The sequence below is a fragment of the Peromyscus californicus genome, unplaced genomic scaffold, assembly GCF_007827085.1.
Source record: "Peromyscus californicus insignis strain IS unplaced genomic scaffold, ASM782708v3 Scaffold_23__1_contigs__length_62951481, whole genome shotgun sequence".
NCBI classification, from domain to species: Eukaryota; Metazoa; Chordata; class Mammalia; order Rodentia; family Cricetidae; genus Peromyscus; species Peromyscus californicus.
Window position 1 is genome coordinate 1,141,846 of NW_026294534.1, and position 27,351 is coordinate 1,169,196.

Genomic DNA, 27,351 nt, shown 5'->3' on the forward strand with positions numbered 1-27,351 from the left:
CTGCACCCTGAATCTTCCTCACAGCTGGGGCCAATTGATCTGTGTCAGCAGGCAAGGACAATTGCCTATTCTGAGAGCTGTCTTATCTTTTCCTAACAGGAAATGTTTAAACAATTTCAGTCTCAATTTTGGCAGAAATTTCCCTTGGTAACATATGGATATGACATAGAAGTACATATAAAATTTGGACATTACTGTGCAGATTTTAATGGGACTTAATATTGGTAGCTAAATTATAATGCAAATAACTTGGAATATTGAAGAAATATAAGGAACATTTTATGTTATTTTCATGTGCAATTGTGGATACTCAATGCAAACTAAAATACTAGTTTCATTACACTTGTTTAAAGGTTATAAACGTAAAAGTCAAATAATACACATTTTAAAAATGTAGTTGAAAGCAACAAACACAAATCCAATTCCCTTTAACTGTTAAATTATGTAATTTAAATTTTCCTAGAATTTATGAAGGCTGTCAAACTAAAATCAGTTCTCATAGTTAAGAGATTAATGTATTTAGCATAAGCTATTTAACAAGTAGAAGTCCTTGTTGCAGATTTGAAATTCTTCCCAATATTGAAAGAAGAGAACACTTGTGTGATAATTTCTCTCATCTCCTTCACAGAAGTGGCACAGTCATTTCAAGAAATGTAAGTACTTTACTTTCTAGCATGAGGAAGTTGGCCTTCTGCTGGCACAGTGGAGTTACCTCTTCTCTTACTTACAACAATCAATCTTTCTTGTTTCCACTTTCCACCTCTTCCCACCCTTAGTGGGACTGGAGGAGAAGTCAGGCTACAGTAAATCTTTCTCCTCCTTTGATATACCTACTGAGTCACAGGCTCTTCTTCTCTGTTGTGTTGGTTTAGAAAGGAGAGCCGATCCTGGTGGATTTGGTAATCCCATCTTCTCCAGCCCAGAGAAAGCAATTAATAAATACTTAAAGAAGTCCTACCAATCTATCTGCTATGATTATCTATAACTTAGTAAAAATGGCCGTTTTTAAGATCCCAAATTACATTATTGCATTTAGCTTTTTATAATTTTAACTTTTTGTTTCAAATAAACAACTAACATGAGATCTAATCTCTTAAGAAATCTCTAAGTATATAATAAAATATGATGACCTTTATATCTCTCCAATATTCATGCATTATAATTTAGCTAACAATATTAAATTCCATTAAGTTTAAATTGTAATGCTCAAATTTCATATCTGTTTCTATATCATATTGTTTGTTATAAGTGCAGAGTATACACCAGATCTTTAGAACCTACTTATCTTGCCTAAGTCAATACCCTTTGAATAAAAAGAAAAAGGAACTTGATATGTATGAAGAACAAATACTTAGGCATTTAAACATAAGAATATCTGTCACTCTCCAAGATCAACATTTTGAACTGGGAACATTAGAGCAGAGCAAAGAATGAATATTAGATATTGGTAAGATACTTGGCCTCCTTTTGAATAGACAAGCATTTTACATATTATTCGTATTATCTACTATTAAGGGTTCTTCATGCTTGTCACCAAATGTAGAGCCTTAGAACTGTGACTTTAACAGATACCATTTGACTGAATACTTTATAGTACCCAAATAAATATCTAACAGTGATTACACGCAACAGTTGTCTTATACTGAATTCTAGTGATTGATTATAATAGGTTAATGTTTTGATGTGTATGAACACAGTTGTATAATGTAAAGGTTGTTTCTGGGGTCTTAAGAATTCCCTATAATCACTAAGATAAGAGAATTTATGACTTTGAAGATGAAATCTCTAGAAATTTTCTCAGTAATAACCAAAAGTTCTGTGCAATGTCTGTTATTTGCAAGTTTTTTATTATAATGTAATTTAAAAACAATACCTTGAGTTATTCAAGTAACCTAACATCATTCATTTTTCTATCTTTGCTTTGTTCAATATTTAACATCCACGTTTCTGTATGAATTTATTTCATTGTATTTTTCCCTGGAGTTTTCAGAAAGCAGAACTGGTTGTAAAGAGTCAGGAAATTTTACTTATTTCAATGTTATTTTCACTTTAGCAAATTAAAGTATTTTGTTATCTAAAATATTAATAGTCAGGAACTGGAAACAACCTAGATGTCCTTCAGGAGAAGAATGGATAAAGAAAATGTAGTGTTCTAAAAAGGTAAGGCCTCCCCTGGGGAGTCAGCAAAGCATGGTACATTCAGTTGAGGCAGGTCCAAGTCCCTCTCCCTTCATCAAGGCTGTGCAAGGTGTCCCCCACCATAAGTAATGGACTCCAAAAAGTCAGCTCATGCACTAGGGATAGATCTTAATCTTACTGCCAAGGACCCCTTAAGCAGACCAAGCTACACAACTGTCTTGTGGTTTGGGCAGAGAGGAAGGCTGGAGAGGGGAGCAGGGAAGAGAGAAGGATCAGTGGTTGGTATGTAAAATGAATAAATAATTTCTTGATTAAGAAAATGTGGTGAATTTACACAATGGAGTATCACTCAGCTCTTAAAAAATGACATCATGAAATCTTCGGGTAAATGAATGGAAATGGAAAAAAAAATCATCCTGAGTTGACCCAGAGCCAGCAATATCAATTTGGTGTGCATTCACTTATATGTGGATATTGAGCATTAAATAAATGATAACCAACCTACAATCAGTAGAGCCAGAAATGTTCCATAAAAAAGAAGGGACTAAGTGGGACACACAGATCTCTCTGAAGGGAGGAATAGGGTAGATTTTACAGGTGGACTGGGGGGTGTGGGGACAGGAATGGTAGGATCAGTTGGGGAAGGAGAGGGAGGACAGGATTGAGAGAGGAAATGTGGGGAGGGGAAGCTGGAATTGAGGGTCATTTGAGGGGTGGTATGGAATCCTAGTACAGTAGAAACCTCCTAAAATGTATGAAGGTGATCCCAATGAGGTCTCCTAATAATGGGGGATGTGGAGTCCCAACTGGCTATCACTTGCCACCACACAAGGCTTCCAGTAGTGGGATTTGCTGTGGATGATTTATTGATAAATAAAATGCTGATTGGCCAGTAGCCAGGCAGGAAGTATAGGCTGGACAAAGAAAGAGTAGAAGTCTGGGAAGTGGAAGGCTGAGGGGAGGAGGCGCCAGCCTGCCGTCCAGGGAGCAGGATGTAAAGGCAGCAGGTAGAGCCACGGAACATGTGGCAACATATAGATGAACAGAAATGGGCTGAGTTTTAAGTGTAAGAGCTAGACAGTGGTAGGCCTGAGCTAATGGCTGAGCAGTTTAATTAATATGAGCTTCTGAGCGATTATTTTATAAGCAGTTGTGGGGTCTGTGGGGCTGGGCAGGACTGGAGAAAATTCCAGCTACAGGAATTTGGTTGCATTCAATAGAATTGTTGCCCAAGAGGGTCCCATGGAAATTCCTAAAACAACCTAGTCCTTTTTTAGACAATGTTTTGCTCTCTGCAAACTGACAGTGGGGTCCCATTGCTGAGGACAATACCCACGTAGCTCATTGAACAGGGAGAACTTGAGCTGGTGTCTATATGGAGCCTTCTTCCCTATATTCTAGTGTCTTTGGTGTGGAAAGATACTCTGCAGGCTCCCAAAAGAGAAATGTATACACCAACCCAGTCACAGGATCTTTGACATACAGTTCATCCTCCCTGCAAGAAATGCTAGAGTAATGGTGGCACAGAACTTGTGGAAGTAGACAACCGATGTCTGATTTGTCTTAAGGCCCACTCCATGAGACAGAACCCATTACTGAATTTGCTTGGGTGACCAAGCACCAAGGACTAGATTACTCAGAGTCCTAGGGTAAAACTAAACACTATATATCTAAAAAAAAAAGTGTCAATAAAATGGCTCCTAATGATATTCTGCTGTACTCATAGATCAATGCCGTCTTTATTCAGTTATCATCAGAGAAATTTCAATCTGCAGAAGACAGGAACAGATGCAGAGACCCACAGCCAGTCATTATGGGGAGAGATAGTCAGGGTACACAACTCTAAATGGGATGTCTCCATCAAATCCCTCCCCTCAGAGCTCAGGGAACCCCATGTAAGAGGAGGCAAAAGAGTGCAAGAGCCAGAGAAACAAGTCCCCCTGAATCAATTAAGTAAAGCTCTATGAATGCACTGAGATTGAAGCAGGAAGCACAAGGCCTATATGGGTCTATACCAGGTCCTCTGCATATATGATAGCTTTCACCTTAGTATTTTTTATGGGACTCCTGAGTGTGTGAACGAATGGATCTATGATTCTTGTGCCTGCTCTTGGGACTCTTTTCCTTCCATTGGACTGCCTTGTTCAGACTTGATCTGATGTTTTTTGCTTTATCTGACTATATTTTATTTTGTCAATAAATAAATGTACTCATTTGGTAAAAATAAAACAAACAAAAAAAAACAAAAAAGAAAGAAAGAAGGAAAAGAAGAGAAAAAGTAAAATGGGATTGGTTATAAGAATCAGGAAATTTTACTTATTTCGTTGTTTTTCTTACTTTAATAAATTTAAGCATTTTGTTATCTAAAATATTAAACATTCTTGATGATACAACATACATTGTATATAGTAAAGCGTGTGTTTTGAGAAAATAAACTTTCTAAAGTATTTCTGAAATTCTGACCCTCATTACAGCGACTTCTTAATGATTGACCATACATGATGATACCTTTCTGATCATTTTAAGACTGGACTTATTTTAGCTGTTAAATGCGTCGGTATTAAAAATGTCGAAGTAAAGTTCAGACGTGCTCAGCTGGAACATCCCTCTCTACATACAGTTGAACAAGTAAATGCAAGGTTGAGCAAGTGGCTCCACTTTAGTTTTGGGAATGAAGCATCCCAAAAATCAGGCATTATTTTTTTTAACAAAAAAAAGAAGAAATTAAATTTTGCCATTAGATAATATTTTCTATTGCTATTCTAATAAAATATAATCTTTCCTTGAAATACATTTATTATGTAGCTGTCAGTTTAAAAGAAAAGATTGCACACTTCAGTTTTTCCTTTTAATAAGTAATGTATTCATGATTTATCCCTTCCTTTTAAGATGAATGAAACAATGTACCAAAAATTACAATGAATTAAAAACACTGATTTTATATGAAAAAAATAAACAAAGAGGATACACTTTTGCTTCTTTTCTGTGCAAATATTTTTAAGGGACTTAGAGAAAGAAAAAAAATGGGGTTTCATGCTGCTAGGGCATAAGTTGGAGTTAGTATTTTCATAAACATACCAATCTACTCGAAGACCAAGCAATTTGGCATCTAGGTAAGTCGTGGAAAGTGGTATTTGGTGCCTTTGAGCACCTGGGGTGTCCAGCTGGGCGCACAGGCCTGAGGATGCTGAAGACCCACACAAAACCTGGGCGAAGTGTGAAGCAGGTCAGAGCTGCAGAGACCTGCTTCCTGTCTGACAGGCTGGAGGAGTCCAGCAGTGAAGCCATTCTCAACGCTAGGGAGCACACTTTCCCCAGGAATTATCTCGGGACAGGAGACAGGGAGGCTTCCCATCTGCACATCAGCTCCAGGCAGGGCGCCAGCCTGCTGCCTGGAGTGACAAGGCTCACAAATAGGAGAGTGCTGATGGTAAACAACGACAGTTCTGTCAGGAATCTGAGAGGCTTTCATACCTTGGCATGTGCCGAAAAAGAGGCAGAGTTATTTTATTTGTGGCATATAAAAATGACAGCGTGAACTCTTCACCCCCTTTTCCCCCCTTTAAACAAATCAAAATTAGAGCGTTAGCAGGTTTATAGTTGCGGGAATGGAAAGGAGGAGGCTTTAGGAATTTGAAACTGAGGGGGTAAAAAAAGTTTTTCCTGAACTAAAAACATAACTGACATTAACTATATTTCAGTTTTAATGACTCTGTGTTTGCAATGATCTTAACATAAAGCCTTCTCTTAGTCTAAAGAACATGTAAATATTATCTGGAGGATACAGAACAAACAGATACACAGAAGGGCATCTGATGTGGCAAACCCTGTGATGAGTCAGATTCTAGTGAGCAGAAAGTAGTGTAGAATGGACACCTGATCATCTAAATGGAAAGTCAAAACGAACTCATTCAAAAGTTTGTTATATGTCTAATATATGAAAACATTACCTTATATATTCTTAGAGACAAGGCAGGAATCTGCTCCCAAGAGCTACCTGTATTTCTAGGGGGAAATAGAGTGCATACATTGTATGTGATGTGATCAAATAAAGGACTAGAGAGAGCTATGTATTGAGTGTTTCATTTTCCCAGGGCATGATGGTGGATGCCAGGGGACAGTAAGACTAGAAAGATGTGGCTCCAGACCTTGAGCAACATGTAATGCAATTACACATCTGTGTTATATCTTTATTGGAAAGGAAAACATCACAGTATGATTAGCAGACATCAGACAGAGACGGAAGGTGGTGAAGTGATATCCTTAACAACAGAATGAAACAAAGTTACCATGTCAAGTGTTCAAGTAAACTATTCCTTGTCTCTACAAAAGCATATTTTAAAATAGGAAAATAATATTAGGACACTAATATACCAGAGTAAAGATACATTTATGCACATCTAATCCAAATGACTCCCCCCTTGCTACCACACCCTGGGTTAGTCACAGGCTCTTTTACTTTGGCTGTCTACAATGCCTTTCTCACTTTCTGGTAAAGTCCTTTTTGGGTTGTGGCTCTGGAAGTTGTCAGTTATACCCACTCTTTACTGTTCTAGATGGAAAGGTATGAATGCAACCCTGGTTTGCAGATCACATATTAGACCAAAAGTTCAGAAAGACACAGTAAAATTAGCAAAACCCTCTCCTTGCATATATTTATCAGCCTGAACACCCCTTCTTTCTCATTTCATAAAGACTAATTCCAGGCAAAACAAAGAAGTCTGTGGTGATATTTGTAATCTAAGATATAAAGCTTGCCTGAAGATCAGAGGACAGAGCCAGCTATACAGTTAGCCACAGAGGTCAGGCAGTGGTGGCACACACCTTTAATCCTAGCACTAGGAAGGTTGAAACAGGAAGTGATATGGCTGGGCAGAGAAAAGAATATAAGGTTGGAGGAGACAGGAATTTGCTCTCTTGCAGAGGCCGTCAGGCTGAGGAGTTGGTGAGGTAACAGGTAGTGGCTGTGGTTTGCTCAGCTTCTCTGATCTTTCAGCTTTCATCCTGATATCTGGCTCTGGGCTTTTATTATAAGACCATTTAGGATTCGTGCAACAGGATCCAAGTCTTATTGAGGTGGGTTCTGTTACTCAGCCCATGCATGTTTTAGTCTAGTGCCATCTAACAAAATATCAGTAAGTTCCAGCTGAGTTCCCATCATCCATAAACTATGATTAATAAATGAGTATAGAAATAAAGAAGCCTAATTAATACATCAGTGCTTCAAGGATAAAAAACAAAAGGCAAGATAAAGTTATATGACAAGTGGACCATGCATATCCTAGTATTGCTCCACTAGGTTCATTTATGCATGAAGTCCCTGTTTCCTGTCCCTTGATTTTCTTAATTGTTTCCCAATCTTCATAATAAATCATGTTTTAACATCCCCACTCTCACATAATCACTATAGCAAAGAATACATGTGTAATACTTATGATTTAAATTTTGGTTTGAACAATATTATAGTGGCCCTTATATACGATATTATATATTTATATATTAAGAAACAAAGCAGCAATGCTTTTCAGAGAAAGCATTAGGTTTCAATTAGAACTCTTAACAAATATTAGGTAGCTAGTCAAATTTGGATTACCTTGTCAGTATATTTCTTGTTAGAAAAAAAATGCCTAAGAAATTTTGTTTTGACTCATGGCCTCATGGCTTTCCAAGGTTTGGAGTCAAAATCTCTATTGGAATTGTTGCTAGCAGATTTGTGGGATGGAAGTCACATGTTAAGAAGAAATTAGTATCTGTGTGTGTGTGTGTGTGTGTGTGTGTGTGTGTGTGTGTGTGTGTGTGTGTGTGTGTGTGTTTTATATGTTTCTACCTCTCCTTCTTAGGAAGTCATAGGCTTTCAAACAGGAAGTCTCCACTTCAGTGATGTTTTCTAATCCTCATCATTTACCATAGTCCTGATCTTTAGACACCTTAGTCAGGTGGAGTTTCCACCCTCTTCATAGCTGATACTGGGAAATGGTTTTCAATGGAAGTCATAGGTGCATGCACATTGTTTGTTATGGCTTGGAAGTGAACTACACTTACCCCTCAAGGCTAAGATGAGAACCTTGGTTTTCAGATGGTGTGGCTATTGAGAAATGACTGAATCACCAGAGTGTTACCTTAATCAGTAAATTAATCCATTGATGAGTTCTCAGCATGGCTATTAAAATGTAGGTCCTAGATAGAGGAAGTAGATTACTACAGGCCTGTCTTTTTTCTCTTCTCTAACAATCTCTGTTTTCTGAATTGTATGGAGCAAACAGCTTTCTGTGTCACACACTTTAATGTGCACACAGAACTTTAACCAGACTTCTGTTCTGCTCAGAAGTGACTTATGTCATGTCTATTTCCTCCTTATTTGTCATCAGTTTATCTTCGTATCACTGGCCACTACCAGCAGGTGAGAAATATGGGAAGCATGTTTTTTGATAGATACAAAATGTTTGTATTAATGTTTTAGAGGAAAAACTACAATGAAGTGAAGATAATATTTAGCACAGAAAAAAGTAAAATATATTACAAATGTTATTCTTTTATGGAATAAAATGCACACAAAATAGTTGTTCAAATGTACAAACTCTTTAGATACCAAAGTTTTATTACTTGCCACAAAGGTTATCATTTGGAAATAAATACTTTTACTACAGAGTGCAGGTTTCACAATAGGTGAATTCTATGATGTATTTTTTCGACACAAAATATCATAAGCGAGATATTCATGACATGAAATCAAATGATTTGAACCTTTCATCACCATTATCCCTCACTTACTGACACATACAACTGTGGAATAAGGACTTAATCTCTAATATATAGGAATTGTCAATATACAACCAGTTCAGAAAATATACAGCCTGCCAGCTTTACTTCCTGCTAAGTGAATGTATATGTCAATAGTGTCATTTGTAATTCTTTGTAAAGAAATATCACATTCCAACTCAGCTCATTTATTTATAGCCACAAACTTTAATTTATGTTGGTTTCTCTGTTTTCCTATCAAAATTTATAATCTCTTAGTTTTGAAAAAAAAAAAATGGGCAGCGTAAGAAAGCAATCACCTGGCTGTAAAGCAGACAGAAAAGGAGATGTCTTAGCATCATTTTTGATGGCCTGGCTAGAACCCCTGGATTTATAAGAGCTGTCGGAGTTTGACTTCTTTATGGCTGATAACACACTGACATGCTCTGCATTAACTCCACAAATGGTCACTTCAAATGGGGAAAGGAAAGTGGGACAGAACGTGAGCTGATTCCTGTGACTGCGATGCTTATATTAAGTAGAAGAATTCAATTGTCCCTATTCTTGTAGTATGTGGACTACATAACACAGGTTATCAAAATTGCTACTTAAAACAGGCAAATTATCCAATGAGCCATAGAATTTGAGGAAGAATGTTAAAAATAGTATTTTTTACTTAATCATAAAAGTTATTACTTAATTTCAAATGTATCAAAACTGAGTTCTTGTTTTTTTATTTTCTTGTTAGGGAGCTGTGTGGCTAGATATACAATAGACCTAAGATAAAAAGAAATACTTCATATGCTAATGGAAATTATATAACCAGTCTGTGGACTTGATATAGATTTTATGCACTTTTAAAATCAACCATTGAAGAAATAAGGGAAAAATATTGATATAAATAAAAATATTTAAGATCAAATATTCATTGTGCAATTAGGACTTGGTTTAAAGACACATCAGGGATGGAGTTAGCTTAGTGGTTCTGACTCTGCTCTTCCAGGGAATGTCATTTCAGTTCATGGCACCCAAGCCGGGGATATCACAACTGCCTGAAGCTAGCTCCTCGGCAACCTATGCCCATTTCTGGCTTTTGCTGTCACCCACACAGCTGTGACATACATTCACACATACACATACATAAAATAGTAATGCATCTTTAAAACTGCAAACTGTAATAGGTAGAATATGATAAACATGAACTATGCATTTAATTTTTAGTGCTTAAAATATATGGTTCATATTTGTATAACATTATCTGATGCAAGCAAATGATAATTATGTTCTTATTTGTGCTCCTAAAAATCATTTTCAGTGTGAAGAACTTTGGAATGTGAAATGACCATTTAGAAAAAAGGGAAGGAAAAGAAGGACAAGAGTCTGTAAAAGGAGGAAAGTATCTACCACCAGTTATCATTTGCATTATAGAATGCTTTGTTAACTATAAAAAGGTTTATATAAATAGAAAATATGACCTTCTGAAGCTCAATGAGTGAAATACACACAAATATAATACACATATAATTTGCTTTGGAGAAAAATACCTATTCAAGGTTTTAATCAGCAATTTTTAAATAAAATAAAGTAACAATCTTGAAAATTTTCTTCTGATAATGAGGTAGAGAAAACAAATCAACCCATCTAGGTTGGAAATGTTGATTATTGATAGGTGATCAGGACTTCTTTTTTCTTTTTGGAAGAATTAATTTGGCTCACAGTTTGAGAGGCTACAGTCCCTTATGGCATGGGAAGACATGGAAATGGGGGTGTAAGACAGCTGATCCCATGGTGTCTGCAATCAGAAGATAGAGAAGGATGAATCTTGATGCTTGGCTAGCTTTCTCCTTTTTATTTTCAAAGGACCCCAGAGGCTAGTTTGGTAATTCTGTATCTTGTCAATGGAAAAAAAATCAATATTAACCATTACAGTTAACTGTAGTGCTATGTGTGGGAGATTCTACTCCATGTAACCCTCTGTCATGCAGAACAATTTTCTATGTGCCGTCTGGCCACCTTATTTCAGTAAGCTGCTCCTGCTGCTACCCTGGGGTCAGTCAGCCTGGTTTGCACTGTCTTGCCAATCTCCAGTCCAAACAGAGAGGAAGATTGTGTTCCAGCAGACAGGACATTCTTAAAGTGTCTTTGTAAATGCTGTTTTGAGCTTAATTTGATAGTATTATTATCATTGTTATTTGAAACAATTCTACATAAATGGCAGCCATGATTTTTCCCCAGACAATTTCTTGGTTTGAGATCTCTTTACCGTGTTGCTGTAGACTATACAATTGTAACTACAGAGTTAAAAAGTACCAAATTCATAATGACTTTCTGAATGGTACAGTTTTCATTTCATGATATCAATATGGTTCTAGGAGCTAGTGGAGACATTTGCCTTTGTTTTTATAAATCTCAACACTAACAGTACTGTTAGGTAAAACCCTGTCTCCATCATCTAATGGATGATAAAATGTACAAATGAATTTTATGGCAGATTAGCTCCTTTGCTGTCTCAGGAGAGGCTTGTCCAGTTGTCAGCATGCAAAATTCAGCAGCTGTGTTATAAGCATGTCAGGTCTGTATTTGTCCTATTAATGGAGGAAGAATCGCTACAGTGCTAAGTGCTTCTTCAAGTTTGGCCTCCTTTCTCCCTACTTTTAAGTTTCTAAAATCACATTGTCTAGTAAACAAAATAGAGTGGTGATGGCTATTCATAGGCAGATTGTTAATTTTCAATTCAACTTTTTAAATTCAATAGTTTATTTTACTTATGCTCCCATAATGTAGAAGATAATCATTGTATTCTTATATGTTGTGCTGGAATGTTAAAGGAATATCCTTTGTTTCTTGGGTGATTTATTACGCTGCACAAGAAGATCCTAAGACCCTTTGAAATATTACACTTAACTTCATTTGTTTCTCCCTTTTGACTTTTAAAAATGAACGTGACGTTTATTTCATCTGAGGAAAACAATTGGCCTGCCTAGCAGGACTTCTACAAAACATCACATAAGCATTAGACTTAAGGTAGGTCCAATTGATCTTCCCAGTCTGATGTGCATTCTAAGTTTGCCTCCTGGTCTTCACTAAAATATGTTTCCATTGAATCTGGGGTAACCCTTTCCAAATATTGGAGATCATTTCCATAGGCAGCAAGCTAAACTGTCAGTTCTAACACTGACTCCATCTGCTCTGTGTTCCCATTTACCTCTGATGGCTTAAGCTTTTAGCAGCATACAAAAATATTTCATTTGCATTGTGATCATTTATTAATTTTGTGGGTATTTATCTTGCTCAACTTTTAAATTACATATGAATCACAAAGGCAAATGAGATGTGTGAAATCTTTTCTTTATTTCTATTACCTATGCAATCTTTCAAGTAATGTGAACTTACAGGAAAGGCCACTTATTTCAACTTTAAGATTTATACAAACACTTATACAAAAAAAAAAATCACGCACATCTGATGCAGTCTAGATATATGAATGCATATGCATATATGTACTTTTCTATAAATCATTTAGTCTATAAGTGCCTGATTTACTTTAAGAGAGAACTTTAGATTTGTCCTTAACTCATCCTGGTTGTACATTGTTTAAAGTGAATTTTCAGTTCACCCTAACTCCAATTTCTACATAAGAAGTTATAACACCTTCTCATATTTAGGGTGAGGCAGAAAAAAAAATGTGATCAAATTTCCAGGCTATTCTCAACTCTGCCCTTTATGGATGGTTCTTATCATGAATATAGGGCAAATTAGTTCTGTACCTTCATAGACTGTGATTAATACTTCACCTGTTTCTACTATGATGTAGAAGTCACTGTTGCTAGCACTTCGACATATTAACCCCACTGTTGATCTCTACAACACAGGAGATTCAGCAGCTATGAATCTTTACTAGATTGCTGAATCCTTACTAGATACCAATCCTTACTAGTATGTTCAGAAAAGTTTTTTTAGGAACAAAGATGTGTGCCATTTCATGCTCATATATTTGGTAAATTCTTTCCTGATATAGTAATCATAGGTCCTGTTACATGAAGTGGTGTACTTTAACTCAAGGCTGACTAAAGCAGGAAATGTTTTCCTGGGTTCTTTCATTCACGTTGTAGTTCTATGACCTACTAACTTCTCAGCATATCTATTCTGATTTCAAAGTTTTTCTACTACATCTTTTGTTCCCATTGTTTAACCTAGAGATATGGGGTAAACTTTCTGTTTCTTCTAACAGTCTAACCAATCAGGAAGTTGAGGAAGGTTAATACAGGCTGCTGCTCAATTCTATTTATTTCTGTATTTATACAATCTTGGATCCAACCAGGGAAAATTGTAGTCCATAGTAGTCAGATCTTACTGTCTCAATTGGCCAAATTAAAAAAACTCCCACCATTTACATGAATGTATACCACCCCAGAGGCCCATATACCAGATGACTCTGATTTTGTCAAGGTGACAATTAACATTAAACATTAAAGGAGTATTTGGCCAAATGCATGCACAAAGGGACACACACATAAAGATAAAAGCATGCATACATCACTGTCTTTGTAGTCAGCCTTAAATTCTGCAAATTCACTTTCTGCTTTACGTTAACTTTACACTCAATAAATTTACTTAATTACTTTGGTAAGTAACTGCATTAGGCTGTCTCTGTCATAAAGTGATACAGATCTATATATATGGTATATACAAATATAATCTATAAGATATAAATATTTACATAATGCCATGTAAATTTTGTTCAACACATATTCAAAGAAAAGAAAGTATTATGATCATATTTGATTTTTGTGAATTTTACTTGATAAATTCCATTTGCTTTATTTTCTTAACTACTAAAATATTCCATTTCAGCCTTTCTTAAACATTTCAAGCATGCTAAAATAATTCAATCTTTGTTCTAAAAGCTTTCATTGTGGTGGTCTTCACCTTTCTAAAATCTTGAATGTTTGCTTTCCAAATCCATGCACAGCTGTTCTCCTTGCTTCTCATTATTTGTTTCTTGAACACAGTCTATTATTTTCTAGATATCACATGCTTCTATTTTACAGTTTCTGTGTTTTTCTCAAACACATCCTAAGGTAAAATGTTAGGAAATGGCACATGGGGTAAAATTTATCATACATTGATTATCTAAAAACTCACCAGCCCTGTCTAATTTTTCAATATAGAATTCTAAGAAGAAAAAAATCTCTGCTGTGATGGAAGATCTTTTCTTTTCAAATCTTACTATGGGCCATTACTAATGAGGCAGAGGAAAGATACCCTAATACCTACCTGGTCTACATAGAGAGTACAGACAAGTCAAGGTTATGTATTGAGACCAGGCCCCCCTTCTCACTTTCTTCCTTCCTCTCTCTGCCTCTAAAATGTATGGGGTACCTGAAAGTTTTCCTGTGTCCCGCCCAGCTGGAGGTCTGGACAAGTCTTTCCTACTCTCATGCCCCAAGTAAACACACAGAGGCTTATATTTATTATAACTGCTTGGCCATTAGCTCAGGTTATTACTGACTAGCTCTTACACTTAAATAAACCCATAATTCTTATCTATGGTTAGCCATGTGGCTTTGTACATTTTTTTTTCAGTTCTGCCTTGTCATCTTGCTTCCTCTGTGTCTGGCTGGCAACTCCTGACCCAGCTTTCCCCTTCCCAGAATTCTCCTTGTCTTCCTATCCCCCCTGAACTTCCTGCCTGGCTACTGGACAATCAGCATTTTATTAAACCAGTGTACAAAAGCATTTCCTCTTTTCTGTATAAACAAAACAGAAGGTTTTAACTTTAACACAGTAAAATTACATATAATAGAACAATTATCAAACAAGAATTACAGTTATGATATCTAGTCTATTTGTATTTGGCAAAATTAAAGAAAATATTCTATCTATAATATTTGTGAGTCTAAAGTTTCATATCTAATTTATCTTTTACCATAACTAAGCAGAATTATAACTATCTAGTCTTAAACTACATCAAATACCTCAGAAGGGTATAATAATATCTAATTAAACAGGAAATACATTGTAAGCAACTTTTAAAACTCTGGAAATGACAGAGACAGCTGCCTGCCTGCACAGTCATCCAACGTTCCTCTGCAACATTGGAGCATCCATCTTCAGCCTATAGGCCTAGAGTCTCTCAGTCATTTTTATCTGTGTCCTGTAGAATATCTGGGAGTCTGTTCTGTGACACAGGAACCTGAAGAACCATTTTGCCCCATTTTGACAAACTCAGTGGTCATTCTCCTATGGGTCCTGCATGTCCAGTTTACACAACATTTTATCAGGCAGTCCAGGCAGAACAGTTTCTTGCCCAAATGGCTTATTTTGCCATGAAGAAGATAAACTCCATATGGAGTGTCTTTGATGCCCATCTTTACTCCTTGAAGTAAATCAGTGCTGACAAGAGGAGATATGTCTCATTGTCCAGGAAATTCTAAGTTTTTAAAATATTTTAAACGCCATCTTCTGTAGGTCTTTGAAGTGTTTGAAGCTTACCTACCTAATTGAATTATATCTATATATACCTAGATAGCTTAGCTAACGTGACTATAAGTTTGACAATCATAGAAGACTAATTATTAATCTATATTTCTTAAGTATCCTTTACAATTTCAAATGAGCTGCACAAACATAATACTTTAAATAAGAGTAGACATATACATATACATATATATATATATATAACAAAATTAACTTTAAATTAATATCAATAAACTAAAATCCATGGCAATATAAAATATTTTAAGCAAGTTGTTGCTCTTTAAAAGTAGATTCAATAATCTACCCTTTTATCCTATCATATCTATATCATACATTTCTATATCATATTCCCCTTTTTTCTTTTAGAAAGAGATTGACTATAGCCAATAATAATTTGTAGCCAATAAACTAAATAAAAACAAACATCTATAATCCATTTTTTGGTAATGTGAGCATAGTTTTCTAGGCTACTTCCTGCTGATAGGGGGCGCTGGCAGTCTAATGGGGATCCTGAGAAAATTCGGGATAATGGTCAAGTCCTGGGAAGACTGGCTATCACTGGTTGATAGGTACTATATGTTAAGGTTTAAGAGGTCTAGCTTGATCAAATCTGATCCATCTTAACCTGGTACAAACCCATAGCCTCTTGCTTACCGTGAAAACAAAAGCAGAGCCTCCTTTCCAAAGCAACATATTCTTAGATCCAAATTTTGAAGTCAAGATACCTTTAAAATATACATATGGTTTAACTGAGCAGCCTTTATAATTAAATGTCTTTCTGTAGTTAAAAATCCCAAAGAGAATATGATCCAGATACTCTGTGATGTCCATCTTTATGTGGCTTATTTTTTATATGACTTTCTCTTTAAAGACTTTATTTTTTAAAACCTTTTATTTCTTTATATAACTGTCTATATTCATTTTCCTCTCTATTCCAAGCCTACGTACATTTTTACACATATTGTAAACTGTTTAGGGTTTATCCCACCCGAATCTGTCTTATTGTGAATCTATTGCTTTAAACTGTGGTGGCTAGTACTGAAATGGTAGTCAAACAACTGCTGGCTCCACCCACCTCAGCTCTTCAATAAGGTGGAGATAATTCACCACCAGCTCTGGGGGAACCATGCTCATCACTGACTACGTGGCTTGCAGTCACCACTGTGTACAATGGCAGGAATCCTCCAGGCTGCACTCAAACCCATATGCCATGAGCCTGCCATACTGTAGCTCGAGTTCACACACCACAGTGTCTCTGTACCTTGGCATCTCTATATCTTTTTTTTTTTTTAGGGTCTTTTTTTTTTTTCTTTTGCAATACAATTCAGTTCTACATATCAGCCACGGATTCCCTTGTTCTCCCCCCTCCCATCCCCCTCACCTTCCCCCCAGCCCCCCCCCCCATTCCCATCTCCTCCAGGGCAAAGCCTTCCCCGCAGACTGAGATCAACCTGGTAGACTCAGTCCAGGTAGGTCCAGTCCCCTCCTCCCAGGCCGAGCCAAGCAATCCTGCATAGGCCCCAGGTTTCAAACAGCCAACTCATGCAATGAGCACAGGACCCGGTCCCACTGCCTGGATGCCTCCCAAACAGATCAAGCCAATTAACTGTCTCCCCCATTCAGAGGGCCTGATCCAGTTGGGACCCCTCAGCCATTGGTTCATAGTTCATGTGTTTCCATTCATTTGGCTATTTGTCCCTTTGCTTTATCCAACCTTGGTCTCAACAATTCTCGCTCATATAAACCCTCCTCATTCTCGTTGATTGGACTCCCAGAGATCCACCCAGGGCCTAGTCATGGATCTCTGCATCCAGATCCCTCAGTAGTTGGATGAGGTTTCTAACATGACAATTAGGGTGTTTGGCCATCCCATCACCAGAGTAGGTCAGTTCGGGCTGTATCTCGACCATTGCCAGCAGTAGATGTGGAACAAGGATGACATGCCTGCTACTCACATCACCAGGGAGGCTACCTGGAAAACAGGACCCCAAGAAAGACACAGGGATTGCCCAATGACAGAGAAATGGAATGAGATCTACATGAACAGCCTGGACATGAGTGGGGGTAGTGAAAGGCGAGGGTCGAGAGAAAGAGAGCTTGGGGGAGCGGGAGATCCCAGCTGGATCAACAACAGAGAGGGAGAACAAGGAATAGGAGACCATGGTAAATGAAGACCACATGAGAATAGGAAGAAGCAAAGTGCTAGAGAGGCCCGCATCTCTATATCTTAACCCACATCAAATAGAAAGCTGTTTTTGGCTCTGTTACTGTGGGTTTAGAAGCCCTTTTAAAACTCTTTTAGGCCTTATAGAAATTCGAGAGCCCAATGTTGGTATGCCAAAATATAGTTGGAAGTTTTCCTGTGTCCCACCTGGCTGGTGGTTGGGACCGATCTCTCCCACACGTGTCCCCCAAGTAAACACACAGAGGCTTATATTAATTACAACTGCTCGGCCATTAGCTCAGGCTTATTACTGACTAGCTCTTACACTTAAATTAGCCCATAGTTCTTATCTATATTTAGCCACATGGCTTGGTACCTTTTCTCAGTTCTGCCTTGTCATCTTGCTTCCTCTGTGTCTGCCTGGCATCTCCTGACCCAGCCTTCCTCTTCCCAGAACTCTCCTCATCTGCTTATCCCACCTATGCTTCCTGCCTGGCTACTGGACAATCAGCATTTTAGTAAACCAGGGTACAAAAGCATTATCCCACAGCAATGTGGGGTTTTCTTTGTGTGTTATGATAGCAGTAGCTTGGGTGCATATAATAGCAATATGTATATAATATATGCATATAATTGCAATGGCTTGGATGCTAAGTTCATATCTTTGTTTTAAAAAGGAAACAGAAATTATCCTTCATTTCTAAAGCAAAGAATATTTCTATGTCAAGATATTTTCTACTTCAGCTAAATTGCACTATAAGTCAGAACACATTTAGTACCAATTAGGAAATAAATTTATTTTTAGCACATATTTTAAGAATAGTTCCTTACAGGCTAAACTTATCTGATTTTTCTAATCAATTTGAGCATCAGTAAAATGTCTGAGATCTAATAACTCTAGTAAGAAAACGTGAGTGATCAAGAGATACCTTTATGTGGCAGGTGTTATGGTATGAAGACATGCAAAGAGAAGCAATGATGGAAAATGTAACATACACAATAAAGGGGAATGATACACTGCTCCTGAAATGTGTAGTCTAAACCAATTTATGCAAATAACAAGCACTAACAAATAAAATATTAAATAAAACTGGATTTCTGAAAGTCAGACCTGCTTTGACATAATTACATTTCTACAGAAGAAACCAAGTCATAACCAAGCAGGGACTGCTTTAAGTCCCATTTTAAAACTTACTCCCAACAACATGTGCCAACTGGCTCACTGAGGTGCTTTCATGAAGGCAGACCCAATGCACTGCCTCCAAAATGTTATATGCCCTTGCTCCCTCATCTTGGAGGTTGGAATTTCAGATTTTGAATCCAGACGTTCATCAACATTTCTATCACATTAGAACTTTTTCATCTCTATTTCTTTCATTCTATTTATTAGAATTTCCAACAAAAATATCTAGTAGATTGGCTAAAATAGCACTCCTTTCCTGCTCCTGATCTTATTTATAAAACATGTGCCCTATAGTCTATATGATTTGGGTGACATTATATGTGCATGTTTTATTTCAGTTTAAGAATATTTTTTTCCCTGCTTTCACTTCTCTGAGTCAATGTTCATCAATGATTCTCCTGAGAGTCAACATCAGAGAACTGTTTCATTAGACTTATTTTTATATACATGAAATTATCTCAGCATGTTCTTTCTCATCTGACTTCATTTATATTGTAATGGACAGTGGCAGAGGACCGACTTACCATCTTCTCAGGAGGAAGAGTCATAACTGGGGAGATTACAGAAAGGAATATACATATCCACCAAAATCATTTCTTGGTTCTCTGAAGCTATTTTACAGTGCTGACTTTCTGAGTGTTTATGAAGGTATAAAGTTAAATTTTTTTCATTCTTTTCTGTTTATGTGAAATTTTAAAACACGTATACATACCAGGAATGAAAAATGAAAATGAAATTACTTGATATTATATAGACAATATCATATTCTACCATAGTTAATTACTTATAAGAAAAAGTGATGCTGAATTTTCTTAACTTTCTTTGGGCTATTCTAGGAGGTAGATACACTATTGCACATCTCAGAGAGAATCTCAATTTTGTCTCCCTGACTTACACAGTTTTAAGTTTAAAATTCATATCATTAAATATACACTGAGTTGAATTTGTTTCAAGGCATTTATTTTAAGGAAAAAAGAAAAATCATTATATTAAGTAATACTAGAAATTTCAAGACAATTCTTATTTAATCGAATACTAGAATTTTCTTTTTTACTAGTTTGTTCTAACTATATATTTTGATCATGTTAATTCTTACCCCAACTCTTCCTACATCCTCTCCATTTCCTTACATACCCAATTTTACAAAAAAAAAAAAATTGTAGATGTAATTCTAAACGGTCTTATTAAATAAGAAACACAGAGCCAAATAAAGAGTTAAAGGCCCAGAGATCAAGCAGTAGTCAAGAGCTAAGACCACCTTATCTTACCACTCACTGCCGTCCTTCCCCTGAGACAGAGACCTTCTTGTGTCCTGTCTTTTTATTGACTTTCTGTTCTGCCTTCTCATTGGTTTTAAACTCAACCACATGACTTCCTTGGCACTGCCTGTCTATACAGACCTCCAGGTCTCTATGGTTCGTATTGAGATTAAAGGTTTGGGTCACTGCTTGGCTGTGTCCTTGAACACACAGAGATTCTGCCTGCCATGTGACTGGATTAAGGGCGTGTGCTACTACTACCAGACTTTTGCTTATGGCTTGCTTTTAGCTCTGATCCCCAGGCAACTTTATTAACATACAAATAAAATCACATTTCAGCACAAATAAAATATCACCATAAAAAATGAAACAAAAAGATTTTAAAAATTAAAGACAAAACAGCAATAAAAAATGGAGTTGGTTTTGTGTTATCCAACTACTCCTCGGCATGGATCCTGCCCTGAAGTGTGGTTGATATAGCCAATAATGTTCTATTGGAGAAAACTGATTTTGTAACCAGTGTGTATCAGTTGCAAATGGCTTCTTTGTTATGGATGGAATCTCATGACTACTTCCTCCTCTCAGTGCTAGAACCTGGTCTGCCTTGAACCTCTGCAGATCTTGTGCATGCTGCATAATCTCTTTGAGTTCATGTGTATATTAGTCCTGAGGTGTCTCAAAGGCACTGTTTCCTTGGAGTCATCCATCCCCTCTGGCTCTTGCAATCTTCACCTTCTCTTGGTATTCTTCTGTACATTAATTAGTTTATATATGGAACAGATGACCTTCATTTGTTCTCATTTCACTAAGAGAAATGATGAAAAGTAGATAATATCATAGATGAAGTTAAAATAAGCAAGATGATAAAACATGTGCACAAGTGTAACTGTAGATGACTTTTCTGAATTATGTTGTTAAAGTCTCACAGAAGTATCAGAATGGAGATAATATTATTATTAATATTAGGATAGATATTACTATAAACTAATCTAGAATTACTGAAGAAAGATGTATATACTACAGGATATGATGTTGACTGGTAAAATGCCCTGCTTTATGATACTGCTGCCAAGCTGAAATCATAGGATAAGCAAAGAAAAGAAAATCTGAGGGATAACATGACATGGAATTAGATATTTTCCTTCCTTCATTAATATGTATTAATTGTATAAAATAAACTACTCCATTGTGACATTTTAGCATCCCCTTTTTATTCTTCTTCCCTTCCTCTTTCCTGATAGTCCAGTTTTAATTTCATGTCTGTCTTAGTTAATTTTTTCATTATTGTAAACAAAAACATAGAAGAAATGACATAAGGAAGGAAGGATTTACTTGTATTCATGGTGTGATTTATCAGGGTTTAAAGGAGAATATCTGGGAAAAAGAAGGTGGAAATATCTGGGAGCTGTTGAGGACTTAAACTCTATAGCTGGGAAGCAGAGAGATGAGTATTGATGTTCATTGTTCTTTCTCTATTTTTTTCTTTTAATAGTTTTAGATCAATAAAGATCCAATACTTAGAATTTTAAATAAACAATACTAGAACTGTTAACATTATACCATCCTTAGCGATGGACTAAATGCATTCTCATGATGATATGGCCATGAGACCTTTGGGAGCCAGTGCTGGAATGTTGCATACTAAAATAATGATTAATTAAATGGTACCAGCCCATATGATGGTACCACCCATATATAGAGAGTGAGTCATCTTCAGTTAAGCATCTCTGGAAATGCATTCACAGACATAACCAAGGGTGAGTCTCCAAGGTAATTACAAATTCAATCAAATGAAAGGAAGATTAATCATCACAATTCCATCTCTTGTGAACTTAATACCCATAAGTCATTATTTTAGACTATAACATTCTATCAATGGCTTCCAAAGGTCTCATGGCCACCATATCATCATGAAAGTGCCTTTTGTCTATTTCTAAAGATGCTATAGTGTTCACATTTCTAGCATTGTTCAAAATTCTAAGTATTGAATATTTACTGAGACTCAGGCAATGTTATCATTATGTGTATATACTAAAACAAAAATAGAAACAAAAAAGTTTTATATTCCCATAATTAAATGGCACATAACAAGAATTCTCAATTTAAAACAGAAAAAAAAAATGAACACAGAAGTAACAGATTAGGCCAAATAAAAAGTGAATCCCAACAAGAGAATCAAAATCCTAAAGGTCCATGTCAAGTATCTGGTGATCTTGGTGGCACCATCCAGGTTTCAACATCCTGAGGGGGGCCCTTTCTCTTCATATTGGCCATGTAAAGAGACATAACCTTCTCTTTGGATGACTCTGCTCCATGCTTGAATCTTTTCTTATTCCCAGTGGGTGTACTTATCCTGATATTCCATCATCCTGGCTTTCTTCATTTTAACTTAGGCTTCAGCCATATTCTTTATGGAATGGCCTCTCAGGGCCTTCTGGCATGATATTATCAGCTTACTGCAACCTTGATGTAAGTCTCCATGATCCCATGTTCATTATATCCTTCATGCTTTTAAAATCAGCACCATGTGAATGGTACTTTCAAGTTCCACTGGAGTTCAAGATGGGGCATTTGTTTCTACCACATATGTGGTAAACTCTGAACAAGGCAGAATGTCAGTTTAGAGGAGACGTTCTTTGGTGGTTGTGAGACAATAATTTTTTTCAGAGACATTCTTTGTTTTTTTTTCTTTTCAAATGAATTTAAATTTGACAACCTTTAGAGCCTTTGATGGCTGAGCTCTTATCTGTAACCTTTCTACTATCTTGGTAAAAAGTGTTAGATTTACTACTAATAATACTATTCTTTATAACAACTCCAATTGCTTTCTCTTCACTCATCTTGGCTACAATTTTAAACTCCTCACACTCCTTTTCTGATCAAATTGGACATTTTAAAAATATTTCTACTGTCTATCAATGTAAAACTGACTAGGAGCCATGATTTGTAATCATGATACAGCATGAAAGTTCTACTGCCTGTGATATTTTTTTTCCTATCAAATAAATTGTCCACTACTGTGCAATCAAATTTTAATGCATAGACAGAAAGCACCAAGGTTTTTAAAAAATACATTTATTTTTATCTTTAATTATATGTATGTATATGGGAAATGGGAATATAGGCACATGAATGCAAGTATTTATAGACACTAGGAGAAGTCACTGGATTTCTAGTGCTGGAGTTGTAAGTGGTTATGAGTAAGTCAGTGTGAGTGTTGGGAATTGAACCTGGGTCCTCTGAGAAAGAAACATGAACTCTTAACTGCTCACTCTTGTCTTCAGTCCACAACCTTTGTTTTTGCCAGAAAGCAACATAAATTACTAATAATTCAATTCCTTATAGAGTCTTTATTTCCTCTGAAATTTCATGAGTACAGTCTTTAGTCTGCATTGCTCTTGGCCCCCTATTCTTTGAGTTCCTATCTGAATACCCTGTTTAAGCTCTAGCTATAGCATGCTAAGGATTCTGTAGCCCAAAGGTCCAAACTCTTCTTAATTCAGCAAACAAACTAGATGCAAAGGCTTATAAGCCACATGATACTCACAACAATATTCCAGCATCTCAATTCTAATTTACTGTATTTGTTAATTGTATCACTTTTATGGCAAAATACCTGAAAAAACAACAACTTATGGAATAATATGTTTATTTTGGCTTATGATTTAAGGATACAATCCATGATACTTGGCTCTAGAATCATGAGTAGCTGGTCAGGTTACATCTGCAGTGTTCATAAACTGGTTATTGTGAGTAATCAATCAGTACACGGAACACGAGTATCTCCACTATCAGATGGTATCATGGTTCTCAGTTATATGCCCAGGATTGTACAGCTAGATTATACAGGAGCTCTTTCTGTAGTGTTTCTAGGGCACTTTATACTGATTTCCAGAGAGCTGTAGTTAAATCACTTTCCCACCATTGCTGCATAGTGTATAGTGGCTCCTTCCTGTCATCGCTGGTTTCTTTTCTTCATGACAGACATTCTGATGCAGTGAGCTAGAACAGCAGTGCACTCTTGACGTGTTTATCCTTTATAGCTCAATCAATGGAATATTTTGAATAAATACCTTTTGTAATATGTTCAGTAAAATACAAAACTTCTTCCAAAAGTAAATTTGTCCCTAGTTTTAACACTCAGATGATTGTGGACTCCCATAGTAGATTGGTCCACTTTGTCAGTATTGTTTAGTAACAGTGTTGTGAGACACTTCTGTGTGAGCAAACCACACTGGCTTATCATCTTCAAATGGTATTATACAGCAAACTCTCACTCTCAAGAGAAAGTGGCATTTGGAGGTTATGTGAATTCATGTATGTATAATAAATGTTCTATTTACTAAAAACCTGTCCTGGACAGTAGCCTCATCAAATTACAGGGAAAGGCATTTGGTTCATTTGCTTTGCAAAGAATTATGGGTAATAGTTAAAAACAGATTTCTAAATTTTTTACTTATCATGTTTTGTTGAATAAAATGAAAGAAACCATCAAATAAAAACTGTTTGTGTTTGTGTATATCTGTTTGCATAAAACTAAATTATCATTTCTTATTTATCACTTTCTGAATAAGTATCATTTTGGAAAGATAAAGTAGTGAGAGCTATTTTCAGACTATAAGGAACAACATAATTTATTGAGTGTATTTCCAGATTCTAGCAATATATATAATGATGTTTTATAAGCTTAGAGTCCATTTCACAAGGAGGATTATCAAATGATAATGCTGGAGTTTAGAGATTTAACAGGAGTTTTCATTGTGTCTAAATATGATGCCAGAATCCTATGAAAACAATTTCTTTCCTCTGAAATACGTTTGCACTTGTCTCTACATTTTTGCTTTCACAGGTTGTCGCATGTCCCTTTAGGTTGAGTCAATAAGGACACTATAATCCTCTCATAGTTCATTGAGGTGGTGATACTCACAATTTGAAAACCTCATTTTCCAAGAGGAATTGTGCCTTGGATGCATATGGAGAACAAGTATTCATTCTGACACTCTCCAAACCCTTGACGATCCCTGGCATTTCTTTCAGTGCCCTAGTTCTTCTTTATTGAAGGATGTCATAGGCTGAGCCATATACTTTCAAAGTCATGTGGAGGAGTCTTAACACTCAGAGCCAGAGTGGGACTGGGTTTGAATACTTAACTGTTAGGCTTGGACCCAAAATAAAAGTGTGCTGAAGGGGAGTAGGCATATGTGCAGAGAGGAAAGAGTGCAGGAAGACTGAGCAAATGCAGCTGTCTCTGCTACACCAGGACTGTAAGGAAATGAATTTTTATTGTTCAGAGCCTCAGCATACAGCAATTTGTTGTTTTAGCCCATGATATTCCCCCATTTCCCCAATTTATCGTTTCTATGTTGTATATATGTATACAATACTTTTGTTATATGTAACTGGGGTTATCTCCTGGTCCTGCCAGGTTTTAGGTGGAAACTCTTGCCCCACGTTGGGTGCCATTTGTAACTGTGGTTATCTCTTGGTCCTGACTGGCCCACAGTCAGGGCAAATCTCTCACCCGCCAGTCCCACAGCCAAGTAAACACACAGAGATGCTTATATTATTTAAACTGTTTGGCTTAAAGGCTCAGGCTTCTTGCTAGCTGTTCTTACATCTTAAATTAACCCATTCCTATTAATCTATAAGTTGCCATGTGGCTCATGGATTACCGGTATCTTAACACGTTCCTTCTCATCATGGTGGCTGGCAGTGTCTCTCTGCCTCAGCCTTCCACTCCCCAGAATTCTCCTTTCTGTCTGTCCCACCTATCCTATACTTCCTGCCTGGTTACTGGCCAATCAACATTTTATTTATCAATTGATCAGAGTAACACATTCACAGCATAGAGAACATCCCACATCAGTTATATATAGCTTTTTCCTTTAAATTGTTTGCAAAAATTCTTATTTCTTTTTCAAATTTTATAGCAAGTGTCTCAAGACTGTTCTTTTATAAAATGTCTCAAATGTTTCTATGATTCTAGAAAAGTTTCTCCACTTTGACTTTAATGGCTTTCTTGTAAAACACAACTCTAATTCTTCTTTTCATAATTATTAAAGTATGAAGATTGAGCTATATTATATCAATATTTCTCAATACAAGCATCATTACTCTTAAATATTCAAGATCCATTATTTCATTACTAAATCAAAAGTTGTTTTCAACAGAAGAGTTTCTGTTTGAGTTTTCAAGTAATCAAGTGTAATTTTTTATATGTTGGTGCATATGTCTTTAAATTTTTTTTAATTTTTTTTTTAGAACATACTGGCTTAAAACTTACTATGTAGCCTATGCTAGACTAGAACTTCTAGAAAGTCACTTGCCTCCATCTCTTGGACTAGTATTACACACATGTACCACCATGCCCAGATAAAAGCTGGGTTTGTGATGTTTAACTTCCATACTATATTTCTACTGGATATTTATTGTTATTTACTGAGCTTTATTTATTTTTATTTTGCACATGTGGGTATTTTTCCTGAATGAATTTCTGTGCACCACAATCATTTCTGGTGCCCATGGCAGTCACAAGAATGTTTGAGCTGGCTTTTGGGAATCTGTTCCCCATACTGGGTTTCCTTGCCCAGCCTTAATACAAAGGGAGGAGCTTAGTCCTACTCTAACTTGATAGGCCATGCTTTGTTGACACCCATGGGAGGCCTGCCCCTTTCTGAACAGAAACAGAGGAGGAGTGGATGGTGGGGGGAAGGGAGGAATTGAGGGGATGGAACTGGAGGAGAGGAGGAAGGGGAAAGAGCAGTCAGGATGTAAAATAAATGAAAAATATTAATTAATAAAAATATAAAGGAGAATATAATATGGGTATAAGGATTAATTTCTCATGAACTTAAAAACAGAAATTCAACTATACTTGTATGGTGAAATTTTATTATTTTATTAACTGTTTTCTACAAAGAAGAGATTTACTAATAAGATTGATTTTAAGTTTATCATGTAATGTGTTTTCTGACAAACAACTTGTTCTTACTATTGAATTACTGAATTCATCATTCTGTACAGCCACTTTAAATATTATATGAAATACATCTCCTAATGGCTCATTGCTTTCTTCAGGGGGCATTGTAATGGGTTGAATTCTTTGTACTCTTGTAGCATAAAGGAAATCATCCTGGGGTTCCTGTCTATGGGAATTAATTCTACCAATATAACTCCTGTAGGAAGCCAAGGGGCCAGAGTTGAGTGCAGGCACAATAAACAGTCTCCATTAACTTCATGATAACAATGGCTGCTGAGATTACCTGGCATTCTATTTTATATTTACGAAGAAACTTTCCCCATACAGTTATGAGCTAAGTCTTTAAACATTTGCTATCCAAAGTTAACTTTTAAAATAATTTTAGATAATTTTTTTTTTGTAGCCCTGG